We start from the raw sequence: 7,848 nt of genomic DNA, 5'->3' as shown, positions 1-7,848 counted from the left end.
AAAAAAAAAAGCTATCAGCCAGAAAAAGTCTTGGACTAGATGGATTCACAGTCAAATTCTACTAGATGTACAAAAAAGAACTAGTATCAATCCTACTGAAATTAATACAAAAAGTTGAAGAGGAGGGACTCCTCTATAACTCATTCTCTGAGGCCAGCATCATTCAGATACCAAAATATGGCAGAGAAAAGACAAGAAAAGAAAAGGAAACTTCAGACCACGATTCCTGATGATTATAGATGCAGAAATCTTCAACAAAATACTAGAAAACCAAATCTAGAAGCACATCAGAAAGCTAATTCGCCACAATCAAGTAGGCTTTATTCTTGGGATGCAAGTTTGGTTTAACATATGCAAATCATTAAATGTGATTCATTATATAAACAAGACTAAAAACAAAAAGCATATGATGATCTCAATAAATATAGAAAAGGCTTTTGATAAAATTCAACATCTCTTCATTCTAAAATCCCTCAACAAACTGAAAATGAAAGAAACATACCTCGGAATAATAGGTGCCATCTATGCCAAACCCACAGTCGGCATCATACTGAAAAGGCAAAAACTGAAAGCATTCTCCTTGAGAGCTAGAACAAGACAAGAATGCCGACTTTCACCATTCCTATTTACATAATACTGAAAGTCTCAGTTAGAGAAATCAGGCAAGAGAAAGAAATAAAAGTCATCCAAATAGGAAGAGAGGAAGTCAAACTATTTCTCTTTTCACATGCTATTATACCTACAAAACCCTATAGTCTCTGCTCAAAGGCTTCTAGAACTGATAAATAACTTCAGTGAAGTTTCAGTATACAAAATCAATGCACAAAAATCAGAATCATTTCAATACACAAATAATGTCCAACCTGAGGGTCAAATCAGGAATGCATTTCCATTCACAATAGCCACAAAAGAATAAGATACCTAGGAATACAGCTAAAAGGAAGTGAAATATCCTACAAGAATTACATAACACTGCCGAAAGAAATCAGAGATGACACAAACAAATGAAGAAACAGTTTGTGCTCATCAATAGGAAGAATCAATACTGTTAAGATAATCATACATCCTAAAGCAATTTACAGATTCAATGCTATTTGTATCAAACTACCAAAGTCATTTTTCACATAATTCCAAAAATATTCTAAAATTCATATGAATGAAAAAAGCCTGAATAGTCAAAGCAATCCTAAGCAACAAGAATAAAGCTGGAGGCGTCATACTACCTGACTTTATACTACAAGGTTACACTAAGCAAAACAGCATGGAACTGGTACAAAACAAGACACATAGATGAATAAAACAGGTTAGAGAACCCAGAAGTAAAGCCACACATCTACAACCATCTGATCTTTGACAAAGCTGGCAATAACAAGCAATGAGGAAAGTCCTCCCTATTGATTAAATGGTGCTGTGATAACTGGCTAGCCATATGCAAAAGATTGAAACTAAGTCCTTTCCTTTTACCATATATACAAATCAACTTAAAATGGATTAGAGACTTAAATGTAAGACCAAAAATTATAAAGACCCTAGAAGAAAACCTAAACATTACCAATCTGAAAATAGGCTTTAACAAAGTTTTCATGACAAAGTCTCCAAAGGCAAGTGCAACAAAAACAAATATAGACTAGTGAGATTGAATTAAACTAAAGAGCTTCTGCATGCTAAAAGAAACTATCAACAAAATAGCCAACCTACAGAATGGGAGTATGCATCTGACAAAGGTCTAATATCCAGAGTTTATAAGAAACTTAAAATCAACAAGTGAAAAACAAACAACCTCTTAAAAAACGGGCAAAGGACATGAACAGACACTTCTCAAAAGAAGACAAACATGTGGCAAGAAGTATATGAAAAAATGCTCAACAACATTGATCATTAGAGAAATGCAAATCAAAACCACAATGAGATACCATCTCACACTGGTCAGAATGGTATTACAAAGTCAAGAAACAACAGATGTTAGCAAGGTTGCAAAGAAAAGGGAACACGTATACACTGCTGGTGTGGATGTAAATTAATTCAGCCACTGTGGAAAGCAATTTGGAGATTTCTCAAAGAACTAAGAAATAGTATTTGACCCACAATCCTATTACTGGGTATATACCCAAAGGAAAATAAATCATTATACCAAAAAGACATATGCATCCATATGTTTATTGCAATACTATTCACAATAGCAAAGACATGGGCTCAACCCAGATGTCCATCGATGGTAGACTGGATAAAGAAAATGTAGTATATATACACCATAGAATACTACGGAGCTGTAAAAAAACAAAATCATGTTCTTTACAGCAACATGGATGCAGCTGGAAGCTATGATTCTAAGTGAATTAATGCAGAACAGAAAACCAAATACTGCCAGTTCTCACTCCTAAGTGGGAGCTAAATATTGAGTACACATGAACACAAAGAAGGGAACAATAGGCACATGCAAGGCAGCTCTTTTCCTTCTTCTTCCACTTCCACTGCCTTTCACTATCCCGGGAGTGGCCACCACCGCGGCAGAGGAATCAGGAAGTTCAAGATGGCTGCCATGGAGACCCAGTCACTGTAGAAACAGAGATGGAAGATGCTGATAATTCTGAAAAGAGTATACATGAAGAAAATGAAGAAGTATCAGACGACCAATCTCAAAATAAGGACATTCATTACAAAAAAAGTATAAACATAGAAGTAAATATAAGAAACATAAACATTCCTCAGACGAAAAGGATAAAATACATAAGCATAAACGTAAGAAACAAAAGAAAAGCGGTTATTGATGCTTCTGATAAGGAGGGTATGTCTCCAGCAAAAATAACTAAACTTGATGGCTTAGCTTTGCTAGAAGACTTGGAAAAACAGAGAGCCTTGATTAAGGCTGAACTTGATAAGGAGTTATTAGAAGGAAAGGTCCAATCTGGTATGGGGCTCTTTTTACAAGATTACGAGTCTAGTTCTGAAGAAGGGGGAGACTCATGAAAATGCAAGACATGGAAATAGGTCTAGTACTAGATCTTCAGGTACAAAGGGAAATTTGAACTTATGGACAATAAAAATACTACAAAAAAATAAAGTAAAAGCAGATCCAAAGAATGGACTAGATATAGGTCTGATAACAACTAGGAGCAAGTCAAAGGAGAGAAAAAAAAGTCTAAAAGCCCATCAAAAGAAGTAAGTCTCAAGATCAAGCAAGAAAATTAGAATTCCCTACCCTTAGAAGGTAATCTTAAGAGAAGATTGGTAAGGCCAGATCTCCTACTGATGATTAAAACTGAAGATAAAAGTAAATCAAAAGATAGGAAAAATTCCCAATTATAAATTAAAGTAGAAGTCATGATCAAGGCAAAAAATCCACATCCCCAGTTGATTTAAGAGATAAATCCAAAGACAGAAGGTCATGGTCCATAAAGAGAAAAAGCAGTCTGAAGCTGATAAAGAAAAGAAGCCAATTAAATATTCCTCTAAAGATGCTTCATCTGAAACAAGAAATAGGTCACCCAGTAGAAGAAATGGTGGTAGTCCTAAAAGAAGAAGTTTGCCTCTAAAATCCCGTGATAAATCAAGAAGAAGTAGGTCTCCACTTCTAAATGATAGAAGATCTCAGCAGAGCAAATCTCCCACTCGAACACTGTCTCCTTGTAGAAGAACCAAGAGCCGATCCTTAGAAAGGAAACAAAGAGAACCAGAGAGAAGATGACTTTCTTCTCCAAGAATACAACCTCAAAATGATATCATAAATAGATGTAAGAGATCAAAAGATGCCAGCCCCATCAATAGGTGGTCTCCAACCTGAAGAAGGTCTCTCATTAAAAGGAGGTCTTGTTCCCCACTCAGATATAGCACAAAAATTAGGTCTCCAAGAAGAAGAAGCAGGTCTCCTTGGAAAAGGGACAGAGGTCAGAGGAGCAGATCACACTTGAGAAGGTGGTCTCGATCATGGGGTGGTTGTAGATGAAGGAGCAGAAGCAGAGTAAAGGAAGATAAATTTAAAGGAAGTCTTTCTGAAGGAATAAAAGTTGAGTAGGAATCTTCATCTGTTGATAACCTTGAAGATTTTGATGTGGAGGAAGAAGATGAAGAAGCCCTAATAGAATAGAGAAGAATCCAAAAGCAGGCAATTGTTCAGAAATATCAAGAAGGATCTTGCTGAAGACAGCAATACGTCTGTACCATCTGAACCAAGCAGCCCCCAGAGTAGTACAAGAACATGATTACCTTCTCCAGATGACATTCTGGAGTGAGTAGCTGCTGATGTTAAAGAGTATGAATGGGAAAATGTTGATACATTTGAGGCCTCAGTGAAAGCCAAGCATAATCTAATGACAGTTGAACAGAATAATGGTTCATCTCACAAGTTGTTGGCACCTGATATGTTTTACAGAATCTGATACTGAGTTTGCTGCATATTTTGATAGTGCTTGTCTTCTGGCTGCTGGCAATGGATAAGTTTTCAAAGAGAATCCCAACCTCAGAGATAACTGGACTGATGCAGAAGGCTATTACCATGTGAACATAGGTGAAGTCCTAGATGTCACAATGTGTATGGCTACGCTAGGCAAGGTATATTCAGTAATGTTGTATGAGCCAGAGAGAAAACAAAAGCCAACCAAGAAGTGGCTGCAAAGATCATCAGAAATAATGAGCTCATGCAAAAGACCGGTTTAAAAGAACTAGAGTTCTTGAAAAAACTTGATGCTGATCCTGATGACGAACTTCATGGTCTGCGACTCCTCAGGCGCTTCTGTCACAAACAACATCTCTGTCTCATATTCGAGCCTCTCGGTATGAACTTACGAGATGTGTTAAGGAAAAATATGGTAAAGATGTTGGTCTTCATATTCGAGCTGTAAGATCCTGTAGTCAGCAGTTTTTCCCGGCATTGAAATTCCTTAAAAGACGCGATATCCTACAGGCAGATATCAAGCCGGATAATATATTCTGGTTAATCATCAAAAACTATTTTAAAGCTTTGCGATTTGGGGTTGGCTTCACATGCTGTGGATAATGACATTACAGAGGATCTTGTCAGTAGAGTTTATCATGCTCCTGAAATCATGATGGTTAAAATCTGTGACTATGGTACAGATACATGGTCTGTAGGTTGCACCTTATATGAACTCTATACTGGAAAAATTTTATTTCCTGGCAAAACCATACGTTGAAGCTTACGATGAATCTCAAAGGAAAGATGCCAAATAAGATGATTCAAAAAGGTGTTCCTAGTGACATAGAAATGCTGCCTAGTTTTTATTTACTAATTACTAGTGTCGAGGCCTCATTCTGACAGCCCTTATGTTTAAAGGTTAGACAACAAAATGAAATTTTTAACTATTTGTATGTCATTTTGAAAGTACTGCTTTATGGTAAAAATATTTTTCATTTGTTCATTGTTTCCATTATTTGTGATCGTGTCGTCTTTCGGTACAGGCATACACCTTCCACTCTTGAACAAAGCAGCTGCTTTTTAAAAGTGGTAATTGTTTCTTTTTATTTCTTTTGTAAATGAGGTTTTTCTTTAAGAATGTGACTTTAAAGTGTTGGCTATTGCATGTAACAGTTGACACTCACTTCTTGTAAAGTGAAGATTGTTCTACTGCATGTGATGTGGGCCATGCAGATTTCTATATGTTCTCAGTATGCACCACTAGATAATAAAGTCTTTTGTGAACAAGGGAAAAAATTCACACAGGGACCTACTTGAGGAGGGATATTACCTATTGGGTACCATGTTTACTACCTGGGTGATGAAATCATTTATACACCAAACACCAGTGACACAATTTACCTGTAACACATCTCCACATATACCCCCGAAACCTAAAATAAACGTTGAGAAAAGAAAAAACAAGAGGTTGGGTGGGGCTCAACAAATAAATTTGTGCTTTTAGTTACACTAAAGAAACACTGGACAGATACTAAAGAAGTTATATAAGTTTTTACCAATATGAGGCTTTGGGAACGGGATGGCATAGGTAGGAATAGAGGTAGGAATGACCTATCTGAATATAGACCTTTTAAATTAAATAAATAAAAGTCACTCAAAAAGAAGAAAGTTTATCAGGTGACAGTTTCTTACAAATGAATGACTCCTTTTCATAATGATTGGATACAGGATGAGAGTCTTGATTTTCAGTAAAATATTTTCTCCTCTTAACTAATGCTTTCCCTTCTCAACCTCAAGTTTTTTCTTACCTTTGGAAAAATAATATTCTTACCTGAATACAATTCATTCTCAAAAACACTTATGGCAAGAATTTCTTTTTATTCTTCCAGGATTCTTCATTTCTTGTCATAGAAGCATGGAATCTCTGATTACGATGAAAATATTAACCAAAGCCAAGTTAAGACACTGGGGCACGTAATTATTTCCATTTGAGGGGCACAGACAAGACGGAAGTAGGCAGGGTAAGCATTCATTTATTCAAAAAATATTTCTTGAGTACTTGTTACATGCTTGGTTCTGAGGCAGCAGATAAGGAGGTATTTGCTCCCCTGAAGAAGTTTAATTGTGTCGTGGAAACAATGACAAATCAGTGTGAAAAGTATGATTCACAGGAAGCATTGTGTCCTGCAAGGCTGAGGAGCAGAGTCACCTCAATCTTCGGGGGTGGGCTGTGGGAATGGTTCGGGTCAGGCTCCTCAGAGTTGGTGACTTCTATGCTACCTGAAGGATGAGTGGGGTTAGAGGAAAGAGGTGTTTATGTGCATGCATGTGAACAAGCATGTGTATATGTATGCATATGTGTGTGCATGTGTGCACATGTGAATGAAGACCATTTTAAGAGGAAGGAAAACCATGTCCAAAAAACCTAGAGATAAAGATGGTTGTGTTACACTCAGAGAAGGACAAGGGGATCCCTTCGTTGAATGTAATGTCATCAGAAGCCTTTGAGGTCTAGAAGGGTTTCCTCAAGGATGTTACAGTTGAGTTGATGGGTAAGAGATAATGGAGACAGTCAGCTAATCAAGGGGAAGAAGGGCAGGACTCTGAGTGAGAACCATATCCTGAACAAAGGCACAGAGGAAGTGAATGCCTGGTCTCTTCAGGAAAATACAAGTTGCTCAGTCAGACCAGAAAACAGATTGGAGCGGAGAAGGAGAGAGGAGGCAGCAGAGGTGGGGAGGGGACAGCTATCCTAGGTCTGCCACTCACGAGCCTTGAATAAACTGGTTAACATTTCCCAGCCTCAGGTTTTTTTAAATCTTAAAGTTGGGACAATAATAATAGACTCTGATGCATTGTTGTGAGGATTAAATGAGAAGAACTTGCAGACCACCCAGCAGAGAGCTTGGTATATAGTAAGAGCTGAGTAAAGGGTAGATTTGATTATCATTCATCATTTTTTAATCGTGAATGTGCTGATTAGGAACCTAACCACTGTTTGCAACTGGAGGTTTTGGAAATTCTTCTCTGAATTTTCCCAGAGTCCTTACGGGAGAGATCCTTGGCTGGGCACAGTGCCTGGCACATCATTGACGGTCAAAGGATAGAGGCAGAGGGGCAAGAGAGGTTATTCTTTGGGTTCTGACCGCAGGAATGAACCTCAAGAGAAATAGATGGGAAGGCTCTGCAGATGCTTGGTCCTTACTGGGAGATGCTTCTCACTCTTGATTGAGAAATTTCAGATATTTTTTCTTGCAGCCCACTTTCATTTCTTGTTCCAATTTTAATCTCTTCCCTCCCCCTAACCTTCCCCCAACCCCGGAAATAAAAATGTGTATGTTGTGTAAGGAAGGAGAGGGTAAGGAAGGAGTGTTGTGCAACAGTTCTTCATTCAATGCAATACTGCTCTGCCAAAAATTCTATTTGTGGTTTTTATCTTTCCAGTTGAGTGACTGACTCTGGGGTATGTAGAATGA

The 7,848-nt window shown here is 37.6% G+C and overlaps 1 pseudogene; it reads left to right on the top strand.

The window, feature by feature from the left end:
* Nucleotides 1-2,324: 2,324 nt before the first annotated feature.
* On the top strand, nt 2,325-5,272 carry LOC105723665 (serine/threonine-protein kinase PRP4 homolog; annotated as a pseudogene).
* Nucleotides 5,273-7,848: the final 2,576 nt, after the last annotated feature.

This window comes from Aotus nancymaae, unplaced genomic scaffold (genome assembly GCF_030222135.1).
Source record: "Aotus nancymaae isolate 86718 unplaced genomic scaffold, 86718_ANA_hifiasm-v0.15.2.pri h1tg000003l, whole genome shotgun sequence".
Taxonomy (NCBI): Eukaryota; Metazoa; Chordata; class Mammalia; order Primates; family Aotidae; genus Aotus; species Aotus nancymaae.
The sequence above is the reverse complement of the archived record's forward strand: the minus strand, read 5'-3'. Positions and strand labels throughout refer to the sequence as shown.